Genomic DNA, 25,241 nt, shown 5'->3' with positions numbered 1-25,241 from the left:
GCAGAGGGCGCTCTCAGAGTAACTTGAACATCGCGTGCACTCTTGACCTCCGCTGATTAAGACAGTCATGTTGTGGCAAAAGCGACGGTGGCCCGATTCAGGAGACATGTCGTAGACTCGTCTCTCTGCAGACAGCGGCCCACTGCTACATACTTGCAACTCTCCAAGCTGGCTCGCAAACATTTGTGCATACCAGGAGCGTCTCTGCGCTTCGAAAGGGTGTTCCTATCAGCAGGTAACGTTTTAAATAAAAAGAGAGCTGCACTTGATCCCCATTGGCAGTCATTTCAAATTGAGCCTAATTTACAGGACTGCGTTTTAATTTCAATACTTATTAGGCTGCTATTTTCTCAATGCTACTACTACTGTTAATAAAATCATATCAGGCGATCACAGACGGATATAGACGATAATTGCTGAATGGTTTCAAGACTGGTGCATAGCTAACGAAACACTGGACCTTAAACACAAAAGCCCCGTTTCATACAAATTCCTTGTATGTGTAAATGTTTTTATTGCCAAGTACATTGACACATACGAGGAATTTGACTTGGTGTATTGGTGCTAAACAATTAACAAGGAAGTAAAGCAGAATTAGCAAAAACTTAAATAATACAGTATAAGAAGCTATTACAATATATAAAGTAGAGTTTAAAAATGTAAAATATAAAAAGTAAAATAAAAAACAAAAATGTACAAAAGGTGTAATGTAGGAGCTGGGTAGTGGACTAGTATGTAACATACTCACAGAGTGACTGTAAGGAAAATAAATTGAAAGTCCAGTGGGCGTTTACACCAAGCGGTCAGGTTTATTTCAGTACAGTTAGGTACGGTAAACCCTAAACTTGCTTGTGTTTCCACAGCCAACAGTACCCTTACTTGGTAAGCAGAATGTAAGACAGATGCAGATAGCTTTGTAATATTGTGACATCAACGAAGAAGAAGAATGGGACACAGTACTCAAAAGGGACCGTTTAGGGTCGGATCGGTACCCTTGGCATCTCGACAGAAGGGTACCAAAAAAGTAGGACGGTACGGATCCCTTATTTTGGTACCATTCCCAACTTTTGACAGTAAACGCCAATAAATGGGTACCAAACTGAACCGAACTGAACTTGAAGTGGACCGCTTGGTTAAAACGGCACCAAATCCACATAGAAGAAAAAGCTGGAACACGAGATGAGGCCATATGTCGATGTGTTTGTCCTTTAAATTGCTGAGTAACAAAAAGCCTCTGGGGTTAATTAACTACATCAACTATTTGAATATTTCATCTATCAGCCTCTGTATCCATCACTTCCACCCCAGGCTTCAGCGTTTTTGTATTTCTTCAGAGTTCTCTGGAAGACTCTTTGTACCCCTGATGACCCACTGTGACGTCTGACTCACAGCGTGCTTTAAAGGATCCGTGTCACAGTGATCCCGTCTGGCAGCGCACAACTTTTCTGTACAACCTGGTTTCTCATCTTCAGCGGCGGATGATCGTCTCTGAAAGTCGACATGCTGAGATCATCTTTAGCCTGAAGACACTGAGCGAGAGAGGAACACCCACAGAGAGCGGCTGCCTCACTCGACCCTACTGAAATATTTAATAGTCTCTCTCTCTCCCTCTCCCTCTCCCTCCCTCTCTCGTTCTCCCCCTCTGAGCCTCTTGTCACTTCTCCTCCCTGACTCAGCATCCTCTCTGCCTCGGCCCGCTCTGAGCTCCCATTTGTCACCAACACGCCCACAGTTTCTGCAGAACTGGGACTAACACCACATCCAGGTCCATGAGGGAACAGATGGATTTCTGTAAATGAATGTTTAGGAGTTATGCCTCTTTTAAAGTCAATATAAATAACAGGTTAAGTCTTGAAGGTTATAAAGAGACTTGAAGGTTAAAGCTTAAACATTTTACCCATAAAAAAACTGCATAAATCCAGCAATATGAAGCTACGAGCTAACTAAAGAGCGCTAACATTAGCATTAGGACACAGGTGATTGCAGCTCGAGCCGGGGGTTAATTTTATCTGCTGCTTGCGCTGAATGGTGTTTAATAATTACGGTGCGTTCTAATTCATAACTCTGTATAAACACGAGTGGAGACGGGTTGGAGGTGTGTCTCTGGAGGAGAGCGGAGGCTTCAGTATGGAGGAGGCGTGGCCAAAGAGCAGTTTGTTTTGGTTTCATGCTGATGCCTAAGGGCGCCATCTACTGGATCAAAAAGTCACACATTCTTCCTTTAAAAAATAAAACATCCTTATTTTCTTCTTTTATCTTAAATTGGACAGATACCTAAAATTCTCACAGATGTGACTTTTATTTTGACGGGACGGCATTTGATTGTTGAGTGAGCCACAGTCAAAGTCACAAAAACAAAGATCAAGATAATCTGTGTTTTCTTGGCCGACTCGTGAGGCAGCGAGGAGGCAGAGAGGATTTTGGAGAAATCTTCAAAGTTTGACAGAGTCTGTGAGGACGACGCCGGCAGCGGCCTCAGGCCTGCTTCCTGTCCACTAACCGCCTGAGACACATGAAGAAGAGCAGAAGGAGAAGAAGAAGAAGGAAGAAGATTGAACTGGAAAGAAATTAAAATAACAAAGGCAGCCGGATGAAGAAGGAGGAATAACAGAGAAAGGAGGGAAGGATGAAGTCGGGAGAAATGTGTAGAAAGAAGATAAAAGAAAGTGAGAAGAAGAAATTAAAAGAGGAAAAGAGGGATAAGAACTACAAAAAGAAGAAGAAAGATCAACTGAGTGGACGAGCAAGAAGAAGACAAAAGAGGAAGAGGAGAAACAAGAAATAATGAGGAGGAGACCGATAAAAGGGTAGATGAAGAAGAAGTGGATGAAGAAGACAGAGATCGTGAGTGAGACAAAAAAGACCAAAGACGGTAAAAGAAGAAAAGCAAAGAAGAGGAAGGAAAAAGAAAGATAGTGCGCAAGAAGAAGACGACGAGGAAGGAGGAGGAAGGTGAGGAGAATCGGAGAAACTGAAGGAGGAAGAGGAGGAGGACAAGAAGAAAAAGAAGGAGAGGAAGAAAGAGAAGCTGCAGGTCTAGATGGGTTTTACTACGTCGCCTGCCTCCCTCTCAGGTCAGACCTTTAAGCTGGCTCACAGAAACAGGGATTTTAAAAACAGTAATGGAGTTTTTCTTTGTATACTGAAGGAGAACAACCTGCATGGCCACAAAGTGAAAGTAGTTCTGACAGAAGAAAGACAAAGCTCCATCACATTAATCATACTCCTGAACACTTCTAGAAACCTTCAGGACTTTCTCCTCCTGAAAACATCCCAAGTGGCTCGTTCACACACGCCCCTCAAAGGGAGGACGTCCACACATCGGACAAAGTCAGGTTAAAAAATGTGGCTACTTGCTACCGAGGTTATCTTATGTGTCTTTGTTATCAAACCCAGAGTTAGATGATCGATATCCTTCAGCACAGTCTGCTGACATAAACAGCCAATCACACCAGCAGAAACCCCCCCCCACACACACACACACACACACACACACACACACACAAAGGAAACAAACATCTCACACTAATACACGTCTGCAGCTGATCCATCATCAGCCGTCACAGCGAGGCCCGGTCAGGACCCAGCTGTCAGTCAAAGCCGGCGTTAAAGGCGAGCAGGAGCAGAGTTCAGCTCCGGGAGGATTGACAGCAGCGGAGGCAGGATGGAGACCGTACAGAAACGATGACACGTCTTCTCCAGGGTTCAAGACCTGGGCTTAAAGACGCTTTGAAGCACGACTCAAAATGTTTGAGGAGTTTACAAGCACAGCTGAGTCGAGCTCCACAGCTCGATCAGAACATGTTATTTTACCGTCGATCTAAAGCCCTTTTCAGACTGCTTTAAGAGCAGGATATTTGTGGCGCTGCTCTGCGGCTGACACACACACACTCCGTGTTTGAAATATGAATTTTAATTTGGTGTTTTTTGTTGATTATTTTATTTTCATGTGCTGCCCTATATATGGTTTCCACATATTTTGTCAGTTGTGTTTTTACTCTCTCAGTGCAAAGCAAAAACAAAAAAAGGGAAATAATTCTAAATTAATCTGTTACAACCTCTGAAGACGGTCCAGAGGAAACAGCAGTCTGAGCAGAACTTCAGACTGACAGTGACGGAATCAAGAACTTTTATTGGACGTACTTTGATCGTGTGATTTTTCCTCAAACTTTTACATCGACTGTAACACTCTGGAGCATTTTAAAGGGGACATATTATGAAAAATCCACTTGCACAGTGTTTTTGAACATATAATTGGGTAACCTGATAAATAAACCCATCCAGTCCTTTGTTTGTGGTTTGTATAAGTCTTACAACACAGACTCATTGCATTTAAAGAGACACACACACCAAAACAGAGCGTTCTGAGAGAGCTGGATTATACAGGGTCACAAACCCTCCTCTGCTGCTTGATTCATGTTATATTTTGACCAAAGCACAGGACACTTTAAAAACATGTGTTCGCTCATCTGGACCCAAACTTCAGATTAAACAGAGCCCAGCCCCAAGAGGAAGAATGATTCTGTAACTGGTCTCTGCCTGCTGTTTAAATAAGCACACTCTCCCTCGTTAGTGTCCGTGTGAGAGCAGAATTTACTCAGTGAAATCATTTATCTGCAGAGAGAACTTCACATCGTGCTGTTCACGCACCAGCATATCACTTCATTACCAAACATCTGGTTCTTCTCTTTTTTTCTCAGATTAAACTTGAGAACAAAATGCTCCATTTTCCATCCAATCCATCAGAGTGACACATTTAATGTGCATCACTTACAGCAAACAGGAGGCCGCCATCAAGCCCACAAATAAAGTCGTCCCGACGGACAGACAGCATAATTAAAGTAAATTAAGAAGCCTGACAGGATGATGCACAGCTCATTAAAGTAGCCATTAACATGATCACACAGCTCGCGTGATATGTTTCTAGATTGGATTTTATTTAAATGCATCTCAGATTAGTGTTTTGCTAATTTTTTTATACCTTTTATTTTTTTTGCAGCCAATTCTGTGTGAGAGTCTAACAGCGTAAGCCGTTAAACGTGCACTGCTGAAATTGTCAAAACTGTTTCAGGAGGACTGCTCCTGAAATCCTCCTGATGTGGTCGTTCACACATGCACCTCACAGCGGGAGACTGAGGAGCAGACTAAGCAGACAGACAGATGTAAAGAGAACCAATATGACAAATGAGTGAACTTTGACTTTAAAAACAAAAGGAAAATCTAAGTAGCCGCAAATCCAACGTCAGCTTTTGAATTTATTGACAAAGAGCTTCTCATCCAAAAATGACAGACACTGAAAAAAATAACAAAACTGCTCCGTGTCCACCCTCACCAGCGCCCCCTTGGTGTCATTAATCTCCTCACACATGACTAAACAGGTAGAGGCTCTGACCCAAAGAGGGGGCAGCAAGGCATAAATACCCCAAATCATTTAAACCATATCAGATCAGCTTCTACAAATAAAACCAACTCAAGTACAAAAAAAACAACAATTCAAAAACAATAATTCTCCTGCCTTAGCGTTTGGCTGTTTTCTGATCATTAAGCTTACATGGATGATAGTTCAGTACGACCCCAACAAACTTACATGTGAGAGAAATGCAGAAATACAGCTTTAAAAATACAAGATCTGTCCGGGTTAGAATCTTACCTGAAGGAGCGAATCCTCAGGAGAGAATTATAATCTGTCAGAGTGTCACACAGCTCATCATATTCCCTATCATGCAGAGTAACACAGATCCTTCTGAGGCAGCAGATCTCATGAGTCTGCACAGGCAGCAGCGTCTCCCTCTGACACCCGATCACAGCCCATCAGAATACCAAGAGGCCTGAGGAGCAGGACAAAGGAGAGTCGACACCTCCCGATGCCTTAACACCTCAACCTCCCGCCCCAGCACCTCCCCTCCCTGATCCTCTATTCATATTCCTCTGCAGGGGACTCCCCGCAAACACCCTCCCCACGGGGCCAACACCCCCCTCCTCAGGCCGGCTTAGTGAGGGGAGCATGTTGAGGAGGAGCCACATGTTGGAAACATAAGCACTTAAACAACTCGGCAGTAAAGATCCTGCAGGTCAGTGTAACGGTGCGTTCCGTTTCGCTCAGATCTCGGTGTTAGGAATGACGTCACACCAGAGTTAATCAAGCTCCAGTTGCAAGCTGGCAACAAGTCGGACAAGCAACATGGACGCCTCCAGGAGTACCTTTTATTGTGTTAGCTTATAGAATCCGATATGGGATTTTTGGAATACCGATATCGATATATGAGAGAAAAAAACGTTCCCATATCTTTCTGAGATCAATGTTAAATCTGTATATAGATATTTACACTTATTGCTTTGATTCCTCAAATGCAGTTATCAGTTTTTAGCTTCATAGCGCTAAGGGAACTGGACGCATTCTGTAATGCTCGTTATAATCCAGTTAGCGCCCTCTGCTGGTGACAGAAGGAAAGAAAACTCAAACTCAATTGAAATGCTATTTGACTGGTGAATAAATCCCGCAATACTGGCACATCTGCAATTAAAATCAGCAGATGCCGATAGTCACTTGATGAGCCAATATCGGACTATATTATCTGCTGGCCGATTTATCAGTCAGTGACCTCAGGGATTAAAGGTCTGGTCCACTGGTTCCCAACCTTCTCGGACTCTGATGCTTCGTCCACCATCTCCAGGTTGATCTTTTACTGTCATGTTCAGCCTCCTGAGTCTCCTCCTACAAATTGTCAGGAAAAGTTTCCTGCTGTAAGATGCAGGAAGATTTCAGGGGGAAGTATTCAGCAGTGCGTGCGTGAAAGAGATTGTTTAACAGCGATAACATATTGTTTATCTGACAGATAAACCTTCAACATTTTCCTCAGCGCTCGACATCGGAACAGGAGCAGAGACCCACAGGATATATGAGGTCATCATGTTCGAAGCCCTGATTCATCGGGGTTTCCAGGTCCCTCTGCAGGCAGCTTGTTTTCATCCATTAATGACTGTTGACTGTTACGCCATGCTAATGCTACACACAGATCACTTCCTGTTTGTCTCTTTCTCACAGCACAGAGCTCGTTCAGTGAGGCATAAAGTCTGAATTAAACTGGAAAAATAAGACCGCAGACCTCGTCTAGTGGGAGGATCTGGTAGCTTCTTTCACTCATTTGTGCACACACACACACACACACACACACACACACACACACACACACACACACTCTTTCTCTCTGAAATAAGGACACGCAGAGAGAAAAAGCAGCAGGTCTTCTATAAAAGGCATCAAATCAGAGCTGGACTCCCACGAGCAGCTCAGAGCTGAGGGCGATCGGCGCTGCAGCAGCTCTGCTTCACATCACAGAAAGAACTGACAAAGAGGAGAACACAGGTCAGCTTTTTTCTCTATTATCCTGCTGCTGGAATTCAATCAGGGACTGAGGGACACGTAAGCAAACAGCCAAACACCAAAAGCCCCTTTACACATGCAAAAAAAAAACAGAGATATCAAATTAAGTTAAACTAATACAACAGCAGACACCAGTAAGGATCATGTTCACATCCACAGAGAGACATGTTGGAGGAAATGTAGGGAAAGAATCCTACTGTTACATATGTTACAGTATCGCAGCTGTCGGCCTGTGCAGGTCGCTGAGTTGGGGATTGAACCCACAACCTTCTCGTTGAGAGACAACCCACTTTACCAACTGAGCCACAGCCGACCAAAGAGAGCTGAATTGACACCAAAGAGACCAAATGAAAGCGTTAAGAACTGCAAAGCGACAAAAAGAGAACAGTGAAGAGATGAGAAACAACAATGTAGAGATATGCAGGCCAAAAAGAAGAGACACAACGACCGCAAAGAAGAGAGGAAAAAAGACCGGGGATGAATTGCAAAATAACAAGGAGACACAAAACAAGCAGGAAGACGTGCAAAAGACGCAAAGGAAATATTCTGACCATCAAATATAGAACAACAATGAGACAGAGAGCGAGCAAAACAATATACAGCTGTTCATTGTTTGAGTTCTCTTTCTCCTGCTACATTGTGAGGTTCTGCCTACAGTTCCCACAATGCAAGGCGTCTTTACATGTCTGATGAACAGACACATCTACCTCCTGTTTGTGCCCTGACTCTGTGGACTGTCCAAGCTCAGGACAGGTCTCTATGGCAACAGAAGCTGACATCACTATGACATCACCAGGGTTCTTTTAAATACTTTATTAACCCCTGAGGGGAAGTCTGAGTTTTACACTCTGTTATTGAGAGACATGCTTCTCACACACATCGGCCCCAAAAACACAAAGAGGACCCTGGGACATGGGGGGGGGGGGGGGGGGGCTGCTACACAGGAGGGTGTGCGCCAGAGCTGCTGGGGGTCCGGTGCCTTGCTCAAGGACACCTCAGCAGTGCTCAGGAAGTGATCTGTCACCTCTCCAGCTTCCGCAACCAAGTCCCAAATCAGGGGGGAGAACAAACAAGCTTCTGGACCTTTTTTTTTTAAATTCTTTAGGATTTGGATTAACTCTGAGTTTTGACCAGTGTCTTAGCCGCCACCATCGGACTATGTTGTCCCCTCAACCCTCACCGTCCTCATTCTTGCACGGCCTGCTCCGACCTCCACCTCAGCGGTGAGGAAGTGTGGACGACAGGAATGAGAGGAATACAAAGGAGGAGAAATCCTTCCTGCATATTATCCCACATGCTCTTTTTGTAAAGCGTCTCAATTTGTCTAAAAATCACAAAAACATATTCCATACGAGCTTAAAACTGAATAAATGAAGGAGAAAACCTCTCACAGCAGACAGATTCAGGTCTCTAAGGTGACTAAATGTTGAACTTATTCATGTTTAAAGCAGTATATGCTCACAGCTGAATCTGACTCTCACTCGTTAACGTTTTTTAATCTTCATCATCTGCCAATAGAAACCTGCCGAACGTCTCTGAGCTGCTCCGGAGCTCCAACACAAACACAGCAAACAGAGAACGAGATCAATCAGAGCTTCAGAGGGATTATTAGCATGCAGCTCTGCAGGCGACCACGCCAAGTCTGCGGTCTCAGTCTGTGTCGTCTGTGCGCTCTGGATCAGGATGAGGACACGGTGAGAAAGGAGGACGTTGTTCAGAGAAGGGAAGAGATGCAGACAAGCAAAACACACAAATCAGCTTCGGTACAGAGAGGACGAGATGAATGTGGACGTACACAGTCTGGCACCTTTGCCTTTTTCTCTGATTGTTTGTGCTGAATCAAATGTTTGATGGTCAGGAGTATTCAGGGAGCTGGTTGGCTTGGATTAAAAATACTGATATTAGGATTTTCTGAATTGTCATGAAGGATTTAGAGCTGCAGAAAAAGACGGCGGCCACTGCTCTACAATTTCTGCTTTTTAAGTTCTCTTTAACCATAAAATACAAATATCTTCTCTGCAGTTTTTTGCTTCTTTCTTCATTATGACTCAAGGCCCTGACACACCAAGCAGACGGCAAAGAACACACCGCAAAGACTACAGCCGACGGCCAACCACCACGTACTCTCCATGCCAGCAGGCGGTGGTAGTCCCTTGCTGTGATACGAGAAGACCATTTTCACACCGCTGTCGGTCACCACTCGTGTTATAGGTCGCCTTCTAATGGAGAATAATGTCTGATAAAAAGTTGAACATGGCGCTGGCGTTGTCAGTTCTTGGTCTTTTAGTGGAAAAACAAAAGAAGAGGCGGAGGAGACAAATAAGGAGAAACCGCACTAATGGGTGAAAGCATGGACACTACAGCGGCATGCTCAAGGGGTTTTAATGAACCCGTGAGGAGAGCTGGAGAGAAATGAAACCTTCCAACAGCCAATCAGAGAGATTCCTCTCACAGAGCACTCCAACACCGATTCAACATTTCCTGTCAGCACCTGTGTGTCCGAGCCGACTTCAAGCTGTTTGTTCTCACTTCCTGATGTTGTCTCCTCTTCTCTACATCCTCGCTTGTGTTGTTCTTTCTCTCTGATGTTTATCACTTTGGAGAAAAAGCGTCTGCTGAGTAAATTGTAGAACATTAGGCCACACCTCCTGATTTACAACTAACCACCGCTTCAAAAACAAACGAGACAGAGACGGAGGAGGCTGAATCAATACTTTCAATTTTGGGCGGAGAACAAGCTGTCAGAGCGGGCGCACGTGTAAGTGAGGATGAAGGTGTAGAGTTTTGTTCTGCTCCACCTGAATCAGAGTCCGTATTGATTTCATTAAAAAAAAAACAAAAAAAAAAAAACATTCTGCATTTAAAATAGCAGCCGAGTCGTGTGAGAGCTCGGCTTCAAAAAGAAGGACATGCAAAAAACAAAACTGTACAGTCAGAGCTTCTGGCAACAGATCCCATTAAGAGAAAAGTCAGTGTGTGTGTGTGTGTGTGTGTGTGTGTGTGTGTGTGTGTGTGTGTGTGTGTGTGGGGGTAATTCTGTGAAAAGCTTGGCTGCCTAATGTCTCCTTCTGCTTGGTCAAACACATTATTTATTACTCATTGTGTGTGGCCACAGGCCGTAAATAAATCTGTAATTACCCACACAGCCGTCAGGTGGGGTTAATGGAGAAACCATTAGCAGGAGGAGAAAGTGGAGCAGCAGAGAAAGGGTGGATGGATGGGTGGAGGGGAAACGGCAGAGCGGCTGAGGTAGGAGGAGGAGGCAAAGAATGCAGCCATGGGCATAATCAGCAGATAATAGTCGTTAATTCAGCTCGTTATGAATGTGTGTGGCACCCTGCTGCTTGCGGATAGGTCAGCAATTAAAAACAGAACTGTGTGAAATAAAGGAGGGTGTTAATATTGTTTAAAAAGACGCAAAGAGGTCGATGTCTTTGTTTGATTTCCTTTTTTGTCACCAATTCAATCAAAGACCGTGTCTGGATTTTTCATTTTAAAAAGGAGGAAAACATGCATCAGTGGGGACTAGTTTCAGAGGCGGATTAATCCATGTTTGTGCTGAGGTGAATCTTTTTTGGGATGTATGTGGGATTGAGCAGAGCATGAAGATGTCACAGATGCATGTGCGGCTCTTTTGACTTGCAGAAAATGGAGCTCTATGACACAGAGGGAGAAGAGATATGAGGCCGCGACATCCACCAACCGCGTCGCATTGATCTGTTCACGTCGATAGCTCCCCCGATATGAAACCAGGACTTTCACAAGACGGCTTCAGGCCTCTACGGCTTGATCGAAAAGACTCCTCAGTTAAAGATAACAAGTGACTAGAAGAGGTGCAGCACGACTCTCGGGATAATGGGTAGCTGGCTTTGGGGCCGCACTTCATAACTATCAATGTTATAGAAAGCTGAGAGCTTTGCAGCTCGCAGGAAAACAGATGGTACTGAAAGAGTCACACAGAACCTGCATGTTGTGGACTTCACTGAACTCAAAGGATATCGTCACACAGGAGGTCAGCTTCTAATCCGGGTGATGAGCGAGTCAAACACAGACGAGGAGGCCGTGATATGAGTCATGCCCAAGACAAAATGTGAAATTTTTTTGTAACTGACATACGTTTCATCCATCCATCCAGCTTTTCCCCTTTGGGGTCACAGGGAGCTGGAGCCGATCCCAGCTATCATTGGGTGAGAGGCAGGGGTTAAACCCTGGACTGTTCACCAGCCAATCACAGGGTTGACATATAGAGACAGATAACCAGCCACACTCACATTCACACCTACGGACAATTTAGAGTCAGCAGTTAACCTAACGAGCATGTCTTTGGACTGTGGGAGGAAGCCGGAGTAGCCGGAGAGAACCCACACATGCACGAGGAGAACATGCAGACTCCACACAGAGAGGCTCCTGTCAGACGGGGATTCAAACCAGGAACCTCCTTGCTGTCAGGCAACAGTGCTGACCTCTGCAGCACCGTGCAGCCCTGATATAAATTAGCATGCCTCAATTGCCTTTTATCTTCTTAAGGTATTGGATTTTAAAAAATGCAATCTTTTTTCTAACCCTGAGTAGCTTTGGTGGCATAAACAAAACCACCATTTGTTGTTGGGTTTAACCACTCGGTCAAGTTTGGGAAAAGATCTTGGTTTTGGCCCCTTTGCTTACTCGGGTCTGAAGCAGTGATCTCCTCGCTGATAGTATGATAGTATCGCTGGAGTATGTGGAAATTAGCAGTTCGTTACTGCATATAAACTGCTAATTTGCACAAACTCCATGTGCACTGTGGTCCGTCAGCGCCGCAAAGTGCACCCCCGTTTGCTACGAATCTAGTGAATGCATGCAAACTGTTCCAGAAATGGTATGTGAAAATTGGCAGTGAGTTTTCTCTCTGCCTCATAATGCAGTCATGACAAGTAAAGGTCTTCGTGTTGCAGGCATTAAATATTATATTCACTGAGTTTCAAATGCATGCTCTCACATGAAAAATAGAACCTATAAATCTTTATCTAATGACGCATGACGATTTCACTAGTGCAATGAGACAGGATGATACAAACACAAAGAGGTTCGGTCTATATGTGAATAAAAACACCATCAACAGACCGACCACTTTACAGGGAAGGAAAGCAAAGTGGACTTTTGTTCTTCTTTCAAAGTCAGAACTTTGATGTGTATTGTCAGAGGAGGAGGGCGGAAAGAATCAAATGTAATACTACACTATCAGCTATACGAGTAGCAGAGTACATTAAGGCTCACTCAGCAGAGCTCGTAGCATTAATATTATACCGCATATACCTTTGAAATATTGATCAGCCACATTTTAATGGTTAGAACCACTTTTCTGTTCTGCAGACGGCAGAGCAGGAAGAGCCCATTAAAAAAAAAAACGGAGTGGAGATAAAACACAAGCATAGGTTCAAAGAAAGAAGGGTCATTATTCTTTATTTTAATATCAAAGAGCCGGAAGGACACGATTGGACAATAAAATATACATTCTTACCAAAAAAGAAAGGATTAAACTTGAGCTGAAAAAGTCAGCTACCTCTCACATTTTGGGAAAAAGATTTAGTCTCTTTTGTGAGAGCTGATTGGACTCGAATCTTCCGTCTTTATCGTGGAAACAAAACAACCGTTAGCTTAGCATTAAAATGCATCTTAAAGTTGATTGGGTTGTTATCTGTTTGTCTCTTTAGGCCAAAGAAATGTTTGTCTTTGGTTTGCAAAGTCTGTTAGTTCGCCTTCTCACGCAATGTTTTACATTCACACACCGTTCACTCTTGTCAATGATTGTGTATCCATAAGCGCTATCGAGTGTGCTAGCAGCGAGTCTATTTTAGACGGAATCAGCTACAAGCACACGTGAAGCTGGGCAGAGAAGATCAACCCGGACAGGACGTCAGACGAGGGAACGCACAGAGCGTCCGGTCAATTTCAAAATAAACCACAACGAACGGACTCCTGATCGTATTTTCCATCACTTTGTATTATCACAACATTACGTCAAAATCTGGCACCGAATGAACAACCAATCAACCTCAGAATGACAAAGCAACATGTTGGTCTCTTTAGATCATCAAGAGCACCATCAGTAGTTCTTCCTGGGTCAAAGATGGTAACCAAGGGCTATTTATAGAGTGTGGCTAACATTAGCACTGCTAGCGCTGCAGGCCTTCAGTTCTAATTCACAAGTTAACGCCCAAAATGTGAACATACATTGCTCTGGTGGATATGCCAATTTATCCTGACAGACTACATCTCTTTTTCTTTTTCTAGACCAAAATACCACAGAACCACGGCTCCCTCCTCCGAGATGCTGTCTGTTCACTGTGCTTGTTTACATCCAGGTAGTAGAGCTAAAGCCAGTCTATGGCTACAGCCCCAGCTAGTGGCGGGCAGCTGCATTGCGGTTTCAGCATGACATTTGGCTGGTGCACACAAGAAAAAATACTTTTCAGAGAAGTAAACACTGATAGCTAGTGGCGGATGGCTACATTGCAGTTTCAGCATGACATTTCACCGGCATAGAGAATTATACTCTGATAAAAGTAGATTTTTTATTTATTAAAGTGAGAACAGTTTCAGCGTCTGCAGACCTCTGATATTAAAGCCTTAAAAGCTTTAGATTATAAACCCGCTCTAATCTATTTACTTCCTTTAAGAGATCAATAAAACATTGAGCTCACACTAGAATCATCTAAGAGCCAAATGGCAGTTATATAATGTCTCTTCCTGAACACATTAAATTGCGCTGAGTACATCAGGTGGGGAAGCCTCTGAGTAACAAACCTGGACGGTTCAACAGAATGAACGTTGAGTGAAAAACTTCTCAGACTTCTAGTTGGTGCAAGAGTTTTTAGAGAAGAGAAACCGAGACACCGAGAAAAAGATGATCTCTTCCTTCAATACGTGTTTGTGACGGCTACAGCAGGGTAAACATTTATGATGAGCTCCTTTAAGACGCTCACAGTTTTAATTTAAATGTCCAGAAAAGATGGCCGCCTTGGTTCAATATTTAAAAGGTCAACAGAGAATTGGAGCTCAACACAGGATGAGTTGACTTTTCCAATATTTATCCACAGCTGTTCTCTTCCTCTGACATTAAGCGAAACTGTTTTGTTACATTTGGGAACAAACGTAGGACTTAAAATGTCAACCCGGGTCTCTGGTGTGGCTTTAGTGCTCTGAACGTCGACCATCTGCCCCCGGCCAGCTCTCGCTACGACGAGCATGTAGCGCAGGAAAGAACCACTTACTGCATCCCAAAAAAACAGAAACAGAGCCCGGGAGAATCATTCATGTGGCCAATATGTTTACCACAAAACATGTTTGGGAATACTAACGTTCACTATTCAGCAGTGAGCAAAGACAGAGGTGGGAGGAGAACAGAACATGAGAGGATTCATCTTTTAGTCAGAGATACCGCAGCTCAGTCACAGACCCAACGCTTCAAAATATGGCGTCCAAGGCCCCGTGTCCACCCAGTGTCTTTTCTCAATCGTAGAGAGTAGAGAGCGTTCTCAGCAGCAGACGGCCACCTGGACAAAAAGGAGGCAAGCATCTTTTTCCTGAGCTCTCTGCCTTTTTTTGCAGCTCATGCTGAAAATATTTCAACTTTTCAGGAATGAGCTGTTAATGTCACCGGGCGCTCTTTTCCAAATGTTTGATATTCCCCGTAGTTTTGCCACCTACAGCTCGTGTCTTGTACTCACATCCTCCTCGCTCCGTGTCTGATCGGAAAAATAAACGAAATATAAAACATGCAGTTAAAAGTAACGGAGCAGTGTCGGTCATACAGTAGCCATACAGTTTTAAGCCTCCTGACAAACCGTTACACCACGCCCACCTGTCAATCATGTCAGCTACACGCCTTATTGTGAATAACTCTTATCCTTCATCAAATCAAAACTGATGAGTCATCAAAACATTAACCCCCAACCCCCCCCCCCCCCCCCCAGTGTGTGTCGATCGAGACATGAGCTAATCAGACCTATTTGTTTTTTTGAACCAGGCTGTAAACATGTTAATCTCTGCTGTAAAAACAGGCTTTTTAGAATGGGTGTGTATGTGACTTTGTTTCTGGAGCCGGCCTCTAGTGGACACTTGAGGAACTGCAGGTTTTTACACTTCCACATTGGCTAAATTTTCCAAAACCAGAGGTTGCCGCTTTGGGTAGACAGAGGGTCTAACAAAGAAAGGTTCCAATTGGTTAATCGATGGCATAAAAGCAGATCTCTCTCTTCACACAAAAAGCCAGAGAACAGCTAAATGACCTACTGCTTCATGAAAGAGCACGACCTGCTCCCAAAAGGAAACCATGGTGACGTGCGAAGTGTTGGGAAGTTTCAAACCCTACGCTCATATAAACTTCACTACGACATCACCTCAGACTGCTGGATTTGAACATTTCCTCCCCCAGAATGACAGATAATTAGAAACAAAATTGCACATATTGTGAAAAGATGCAGAGAAATAATTGTTGTAATCACACATCTGACCCTCGCTGGATTTCTCTGCAGATTTAATTGCCGCACATCTGCTGTTTCCCTCTTCATCTCGCTCTGCGCTTTAATTTTTATTTCTTTTCGACACCCTCGGCCCACTCCTCCCGATTCTCTTCTTCTCTTCCTTTATGTCTAATTACCAACTCAGCCATCTGTCGCCCACGGTAACAGGTCACACGGCACCGCGGACGGATCACAATGACCATCGATTATGCGGTGTAATCACATGTGCACAAACAGCTCTGTAATTATCCGCTCGGTTACTCTGCAGAGTGAGTCATCGCATCTTCAACGATGGGCCTGTTTTATTTTCTAACCGGTTAACGGAGCCTGAACAGTACATTAAAGCACACACACACACACACACACACACACACACACACACAAACAGTCACTATAAGACCACTGAGTCATGGCACTTCCACAGCGTCCACTCAAACGGAGGTCACATTAAATACCGACTTCGACCTGTTGAGGATGTTTGGTTCTGACTCCATCCCGCCTGTGAGTCAACAGCTCATCCAAACACAGGACCACACTTCTACTTGTCCACCTTCAAAATAAAAGCAGCACACTTCTGTTTGTCCTCCTTCAAAATAAAAGCACCACATGTTTGCAAAGGGAGAGTGAAAGTCACAGAGCAGAGAATGAAAAATGGAACCGACAGTGTGGACGGCGAGCGTGCGCGATGTAACACGGTGGGCGGCGAGCGTGCGCGTTCAAGTCCCGGATCCCCAGTCTGGACATTGGTCTGGTATCTGGAGGGGTGCCACTTCCTGAGCACTGCTGAGGCGCCCTTGAGCAAGGCACCGGACCCCCCTCAACAGCTCAGGCGCTCGTTCATGTGCAGCCCCCCTCGCTCTCACATCTCACCATTAGTGTGAAAACGTAATTTCCCCTCGCTGGATTAATAAAGAATCTCTACTTCCTTCTTCTTCTATCCAATCGTTGGCCTTCTGGTGATAATAAAAGTCATCTGACACTCTTCACACTTTACATCCTGTGACAGGTGCACGGTGCACACTATGACCTCCGTGCATGTAGTTAAACTGCTGCATTATCCTTCATGCCCTCCAGGATCAGTCCTCCTGGATTTCATCTCGATATAAGTATCGGCCTATCGAGCATCAGTCGGGGTTTCCTCCTCACCGCCGTCCTGCAGCCTCCTCGCTCTGATGACACTCTGACACGCGTCGCTGATTCTCTCCGCTAACCCCGCTCATCGCAGCAATAGCATAAAGTGCTCCGGGTGAAGTGCGAGGGCCGACTCATCGCGGATTCCAATCGCACACTTGAGGGATTTCCGAGCGAATGTAAATGGCATTTCTCATTTCCTAAATCAGATTTCACACTTCCTGGACGGGTTAAGTGTGGACTTCTTTGTGGCAGCGGCAGCAGCCAAGTGCTTCCACTGAGTGCTTTTGCACGCCGTCTAACGAGAGGTGGATGTTTCAATATTCTCTCTGAAACGTGTCTCACCTCTGTGATTACAAAAAGAGGGACACGAGGGCGAGGAACCGTAGCAGATATGAAGGCTTGAAGGGAGACAGAAGCAACCAAAAAAAAAAGTCTGATTCTAAACGTTATCTACCGTTTTCTCAGCGGCGTAGAAAACGCTGCGAGTTCAATGCAGATAGAAGGAAAGCCAAATAATCCCATGATGCATCTCTCCTGCCAAATGGTAAATGCAGGATTCGAGAGGGAGAGGAAGGAGCGGTGAAGTGTCAAGGAAAAAACAGCTGTTACAACGAGACAACAGAGAATTACAGTGTGTGTGTGTGTGTGTGTGTGTGTGTGTGTGTGTGTGTGTGTGTGTGTGTGTGTGTGTGTGTGTGTGTGTGTGGACTGTGGGAGGAAGCCGGAGTACCCGGAGAGAACCCACACATGCACAGGGAGAACATGCAAACTCCACACAGAGAGACTCCTGAAGGACGGGGATTCAAACCAGGAACCTGCTCGCTGTGAAGGGGACAGCACTAACCACTGCGGCACCGTTCCATTCCGCCCCCTCCCATCATCATCATTTATTTATTCGCCCCCCTTCATCACAGGAAGTCACAAAAAAAACGACTCCATAACAAAATCCGAGTGTGTGATTTTAGATTTGTTTCAGTGTCTGAAATCAAAATAGAAGTCACTGCTTTCACATGTATCATAACCACGTTAGCTGGCGAGTGTTGTTGAGCAACTTTTTCTGTCCAAACACTAAAAATACTCCTCCTCTGTCCGAGGTTATAGGGCGGTCTGATCTCTTGTTTCACCAGTTCATTTTCAGCCGTTTAAGTCTTCTAGTTGGTCGGTTGTGTCGCTGCCTCACGCCTCATATTGCGTCCTAAAAACATCGCGGCCCCTCGACTCAGTGACTCTGCTGCAGCCTTTAAGGTGGAACCAGATCATCCCCACATGTTGTCTGAACCTTTTATAGACCAACCAGGAAGAACATGGAGCAAGCTGTGTCACCTGTCAATCAATCCATTTTATTTACTTGTCAGCTGACTCAGCACTTCCTCTCCTTCCACTTCACTGTGTGATGCAGATTGAATGTTGAACCTCGCTCTACATGATCAGTGATGTTGTTAGGAACAACCTGGTCCTGCCTCTCTGGTGCATCAAGTCTAAAAAAAGACGCAGTAAACCAAGCGGCCGTGAGTCCCTGGGAAGCACCTCATCTTTCCCCTGCAGCCGGCCCGCCCCAAAAGCACGAGTTACTGCCGCTGATTTCATCCAAAAAAATTTAAAAAGTGCATGTACAACCTTCAGCCTGGGACACATACAACTCACTCGACTCCACACCTGCAGGTCCCAGCGACTCACCACATTGAAATCTAACATCACTGCATGACGCGTTTGGGCTGCTAAGATCTGACACAAGAAAAAGAACATGCATGCAGACCTCTGTAAAAAAAAAAAACATAGATGTTCTTTTCCGCTTTTTCAGTCATAAATTAGAAAAAAGACAATCAAAAAGTAAATTTCCTTTTCATGTATTGAATTATAAAGAACAGGCACTCGTGCAGAAGAGATCGGTTTTTGGACCTGACGGGGTCACTGTAGTTCACTCAGTGAATTGTTTGTTCAATGATTGTTAAGATTAAAATCAATAGAAATTTCTATTAAAATCAATAGAAATTCCAAAAACTAAATGAGCCGTTTCAGGTCAACCTGGCTCTTTGAAACTGTAAAACATCAGAGAAGGTTTATCCTATAAATAAATCAACAACAAACCATATAAGACTCCTTAATGTTTACATCTTGGTGGATAGAGCGACCCCTGTGGTTACTGTATGAAACTGCAGGAGATAATTTCCTCGACTACCAAAAACAGCACACACACACACACACACACACACACACACACACACACACACACACACACACACACACACACACACACACACACACACACACACACACACACACACACACACACACACACACACACACACACACACACACCGAGGAAACCAGATTCTCTTCCAAGAACAACTCGTGCTTTAGTTTCTGCTGCAGCAGATAAACAGCAGACTGACGGGATGAGCTCTGACAAGAAGAACATTTAAATGATTAAGATCTGTATTTATTTAACATCATCTTTTTTATCTGTTTCTGACTCAAAGTATTTAATAAAAAAGGATGGACGCGTGCATCACTTCCAGACTTGAATCCTGCAACAATCTCATCTCCGGTTCATCGTCCAGAACACTCAAGAAACTTCAACATCTCGTCTTCTCACACACTCCCTCCTGCACCAGTGACCACATCCCCCCCCCCCCCCCCCACCTTAGTCTTAGTTCCTCCCCCTGCACTCTCAGGTCTGCAGCTCCCACCCTCTAGAACTCACTCCCCCAAAAAAATCAAAGACCCCCCCTCCCCCTCACTCTCCACCTTCAAGAAATCCCTAAAAGCTCACCTCTCCAACATCGCCTACAACCTCTAACAACCTGTTCTCATCCTCCTTCTCTTGCTTCTCTCTTCTTTTGTTTTCTGTTCATTATCTGGTTGTTGTTGCTCTTTTTGAGTATTCAGAAAATCACTTTATCTAAAAATCGAGTGTTTCACATAACAGCAGCATCAACATCTGAATATTTCAGAGAGAGAGAGAGAGATGATTCTGTCGGGACACATTTCCCGGAGTTGATCATCCAAGCTGTTCAAGTTCAGGTACGTTTAGCATTTTTTTTTTAAACCCCTTGTGTCTTTGTACCTCATGAGTGTGTCTTTGACCTCGCTGTTGTTACATGTTGCAGCTGTCATGATGTGTGACAGCACGAGGAAGGAAAACAAGGTAAGGAGCAGCGCACCTCCAGCTTCTCCTGCAAATGCACATGGGGGGGGGGGGGGGGGTGCGTTTGCGTGTGAGGGGGGTTTCTGAACATGGCTCAGCAGATAAGAATGTAGCCCAGTTAGACCTTATCCAACACACAGGTCACATGGAGCTGACACACACACACACACACACACACGCGCACACACACACACACACACACTTTCATGAACACAATCCACACCAAGCAGGATCCTTGACTCACAGGTTTTTTTCGCAGTTGAAGATTTGAAGAAAAGTGATTTTCTGCAGGGTTTGAGATAAAAAAAAATAAAATAAAAAAGTAAAAATGTCCCTCACCTGTTTCTGTAGCTCTGCAAGCTGTTACTTCCACTCTTGTTCCGAAGCAGAAATCACTCCATTGTCTAATCCAGTGTTTGTAAACCATTCAGAAATCCATCCACAAAGAGGGGGGAAAGCTCTGCATGAGGAGGAGGAGGAGGAGGAGGAGAAGGAGGAGGTGGCATTGCGTCCAATCCTGTGCAATGTGTGTGTGTGAGAGTGAGAAAGACTCTCATCAACAGCTCAGCGACCAAACTGTCCTCACGCACAAACACGCACAAACACGCATGCAGAGAAGACAGATCGAGGGGAGCAGGTGGTGGAGCTCCGGAGGAAGAGGCTGACACCGCTGGCAAAGCTCAGCCCAAAAAGAAGGTAGCCACCCTGCCCGGGATGGAAGGGGTGATAGCAGAACCTGGTCCGTGGTCCGGAGTCCGGGACACAATCCGGCAGGTCTGTCGTTCCTTCGTGTTACCACCCGGTGCTCGTTGTGAGGAGGAGAACTCTCTCTCTCTCTCTCTCTCTCTCTCTGCTCCCTCCGCTCAGATCCACTGGAAAAATGAGGCTGTCTTCAGCAGCACCACCCCCCACCAGGATAAGCCCCGCCCACACACTGGCTCGGCCAATAGGAGAAGCTGAAGGTCTTAATTCCTGCCCTCTCTCTCTCTCACCCTCTCTCTCTCCCACACACACACTCTCTCTCTTTTCTCAGAGACAGTTTGGCGACACAGACAAAGACTGAGGTTCACAGGTTCAGGAGCTAATCACAGATGTTCTCCCTCTAATACAAGCGGGACACAAACAGTCGGTGGACTGGAGAAACACTTCTGTCCAAGTGTGACTCAAAAGCATCAAAGGGATTTCACAGCATTTCAAAAAACATCTTCGGTTAAGTCTAAGCATCAAAATTCGACAACTGTGATCAAGAAATGAAACTTCTTCTGCAGGGTTTTACGCGCATTCCTCTGACGAGAAACAGTCGAGGTCTCTGCTGATAAACTGATTAAAAAGCAACAACTCTCGGATGTCAAAACGAGGCTCAACAATCACACCTTTTGTGGACCTACTTCTAGAAGACGACTAAATGAAAGTTTGTAGCAAAGGTTACAATTTATCTTTGTTTGTTGGACATTGTCAGAAAAAGTTACATGATGGAATTTGATTACCAGTTTGCAGATTCAATCAATCTAACATTTTGTCATCCTTCAAAATATTTGCTGTCAGAAAAACATCGTGTGCACATCATCTGAGTCTGGATGTCTGAAGGAACGGCAGGAAGAGGAGTCAGAAGTTGACCCAGCCACCGTGACATCATCACCCTTTGGTTTGTCGACTAATATTTTAAAGCTTTTATTTGAGCATTATTTGGTTCTCGTGAAGCAGGAAGAGACCACGTTTGGTTGACAGGAAGGAGCTGCTGAGGAGTGAAATGCAGGGTCCGTTTCTGACGCATGATCGCAGCCATGAACTGCTCGACTCATGGCTTCACCAGATCATGTGGGAATGAAGAGAACAACGTGCAAACAACATCTTACTTTAAGTGTCCGAGGTAGTTCTTCTGTCCAATTATTGCCTGTTTTGACGTGATGTTGTTTGAAGTGACAGAAAACACGATCGGGAGTCTGAATATTGTGTTTTATTTTGAAATTGACAGGATGCTCTGCGCGTCCTTTTGTCTGACTTCTTGTCCTCGTCGATCTCCTCTGTTCAGCTTGACGCGCGCTCGCTCGCTGAGGGCTCCATCGAAATATAGACCGTGCATATTTGGAGCGGAGTGGAGCAAAATGGCGCTGCTGGCACATGCAAGAGAAAACAGAAGCATTGACCAGAGGGGGCGCCATCAGCTCCAGAGTGCGGATCCTGTGGAGATTTCCAGTCAGTTATCAGCCTAGGATAAATCTAGCTTTGTGCGTCCTGTGGAGGAAATCTAAAAACATTAAAGATCCAACAACAACGTTTCCCGTGCGTATTTATTGAAAGACTTTTTGCGAAAAGCATCGACACAGAGGTCTGTACATGTCACAGCCCTCAGTGTTGATGAGAGATGAAGGTGTTTTTCACTCACTGGATGTTGATGGGTATCCTCCCTGTGTGAACGGGAGGCGAGCTCAAGGACGCACGTAAATTAGAAACTTACTGGAATGGACACTTTGGTAGCAGGACGGATACAAAACAGAGATAATCTGACGGCTGTCACGCAGGCTCATTGAGCTTTCAGACACTTTTACTGACGTGATTTAAAAGGACATCAGATAACTTGTTTACATGGTTTAAGACTCAGCTCACTGAAAAATACCTGAATCTCAAAATCTCATATCTCAATGTCACATCCGCTTGTTTCCCTTTCAAATAAAACCCTTTAAGTAAAAATGTGCAACCTTTTATCCACTGGATGTCACACTTGAGCATCGACATGAAATCAAAAACCGCTTGTCTTTGTTGGCCACACCTCCGCTTTACTGAAGCCACCGCCTCCCCACCGCCACATGGTTCTACTGCTTTTTCTTGGATGGAGAACAAGCCGGTTGCTTGCTTTCAGTCGGACGCTTCGGACTGGATTCAGCCGTCTTGGTTCAACAACGCTATGCCTTGGACAGACACCGCCTCCACTTTTAAATACACATGGTGACCCAATGGGAGGGAACTCGCATGCACAAAAATGTGCAAGTTCATGAACCCACATGAGTCTTCTGGAAACACTGCACTGAGATCATCAGAGCACAGTTCATCTTCACTCTTATTTTAGGAAGCCATTAATAAACAATACATCTTCATAGGATGTTTCAGCTATACTTGTGTTTAAAATGTTGCACATTCTTAATATAAAGTGATCTCTGATTGCGTATGGCGATGGCAAAGTGGGAATAATTTCTTTATTTTCACAGGTTGGGGTTGCTGGACCCAAGCCCAACCGTTCACCATTTCTGGCTCCTGGTTGTATCATGGGGTTAGTTTCTTGGACTCATACCACATAAGGGTCTGACAGGTTTAGGGTCGTCCATCCCTGCATGTCGAGCCAAACCAACTCCTGCTACTGTGTAGTGAAAGCTGGAACCAAAGAGAGCATTTCCTACCAGCAGCGCGAGACTGTGGAAAAGGAGATCAGGAGAAAGAGATGGGGATGCTCAAAAAATATATATATATAACAAATGTTTAGACAAAAGAATCCACGTTTCATGACAGCCCCATAAAACACCAGTTTATCTCTGTCATTTAAAGATCAGGAAATTATTATTTTTTTTGTACTTTTCTAACCAAAAGTCAGTCATTAAGGAAGTTTCTGTGAGTAACACTGAAATAGTAGAGTCATTCAGATGGAACCCCCAAGACACGAGAAGAAGAGGCCGGCCCAAGAACACCTGACGCAGGGTCCTCGAGTCCGACATCATACAGAGCGGACTGTGATCACTTTGGCTCCATAAGGAGGAGTGAAGCTTTAAACAGCATTACTTTTTCAAATAGAAAGAATAGAAACTGTAAATCAGTCAGAAAAAGTGACCTAGTTGAGAGTTACTGTGACTCTGTCTGTGACTCCTGTCTGTTAACACGAGGCCAAGAGTTTGCCAATACAAACAGAAAAACCTGCAGAAACGTCTGATTTCATAAAAAAGCAGTCCAAAGTCTGAGGACGCCGCGGGGGTCAGATTCTGCTGAGAGCCTGACGTCACGCTCCGGCTGTCAGCTCCAGATAAAACTTATCGCTGTGACAAAGAGGAAGCACGTTTAAGATCTTTGGTATTCTCTTTAAGATCGGAAAGTGGGGAAGCTCCTTCAGACTCAATAATCCTTAAAAAATACATCAGAGCGGGAGAAGATGAAGAAAAGCAGTGTGGTGTTATCAGTTTCGGATGTTTGAGGTCGGAACAGCTCGGAGGGAGGGAGAGAGAGTTTCCAAACAGGTGAGAGATTAAGTAAATAAGACGGAGAATGGACTTTGAGTTTGAATAATTTAACCGTCGAGGCTGCAGGAGAAGGCTAAACAGCTGCAGAACAAACTGTTTGAAAACAGATTGAAAAGTATAGAGTTACTGTCAGAGTAACAACAGACGGTGAGAAGATGGACGCGGCTGGAAAAAAGAAAGCGTCATTTTGTTCAATCCTTGTCAAAGCCCTGCATGGATGTTAGCCTTGATGCTAGTGAAAGAGGCTGCTGGGTGTGAGGTTGGCAAAGATGATCAGCAGCCTGAAGAGATTCGATTCACTCACTTCTCCCTAACTCCATGTCCTGGATATCCCGCACGATCGCACGCTCACTGTCCACACTGCATTGGTTAAATATTTACTTCTAGTGCGTTCACACTTGCAGAAATCTCCTGACAAACTCCTTTCTCCTCCAGCCTCCTCGTATTTATTCTGCAGAAAGTCCGAGTGAGCTGATGTGAGAACACAGCAGGAGAATTCACCTGGAGCCAATAGGAGGGGGAGTGATGTTTCTATACTGTTACGGTGCATAAAGTGTCTGCACGCAATCACTAAAATCTCTGTGCACGTTATTAAACGGCTGCATCACGTTTTCTGTTCTCCAGTATGTCGTTCTCAAATATTCTCATTCTCAGGGGTAGTGACAGGGATAGTCTGTGAGGTGCATGTGTGAACAACCAGGTCAGGAGAATGTCAGGAGCAGTCCTCCTCAAATTATCTAGATATGTTCAGGAGCGCAGATGTAGAAACAGCTTTCTTTGCACTGTGAATTTAATTTCCCCCTTACAAACAGTTTGATATCTGGTGCTTTTATTTTGAAGGTGGACAA

The 25,241-nt window shown here is 44.6% G+C and overlaps 1 protein-coding gene across 1 annotated transcript in view; it reads right to left on the bottom strand.

Moving 5' to 3' along the window:
* The window catches only part of large2 (LARGE xylosyl- and glucuronyltransferase 2), a 71,179-nt gene extending 50,138 nt beyond the window's left edge, over positions 1-21,041 (bottom strand). The window contains exon 1 of the mRNA XM_065952582.1: positions 20,510-21,041. The gene's annotated coding sequence lies outside the window, so the exon portion shown is untranslated. The remainder of the gene's footprint in view (positions 1-20,509) is intronic.
* Positions 21,042-25,241: the final 4,200 nt, after the last annotated feature.

This window comes from Labrus bergylta, chromosome 3 (assembly GCF_963930695.1).
Source record: "Labrus bergylta chromosome 3, fLabBer1.1, whole genome shotgun sequence".
Lineage (NCBI taxonomy): Eukaryota > Metazoa > Chordata > Actinopteri > Labriformes > Labridae > Labrus > Labrus bergylta.
This window is presented reverse-complemented; position numbering and strand designations above follow the sequence as displayed.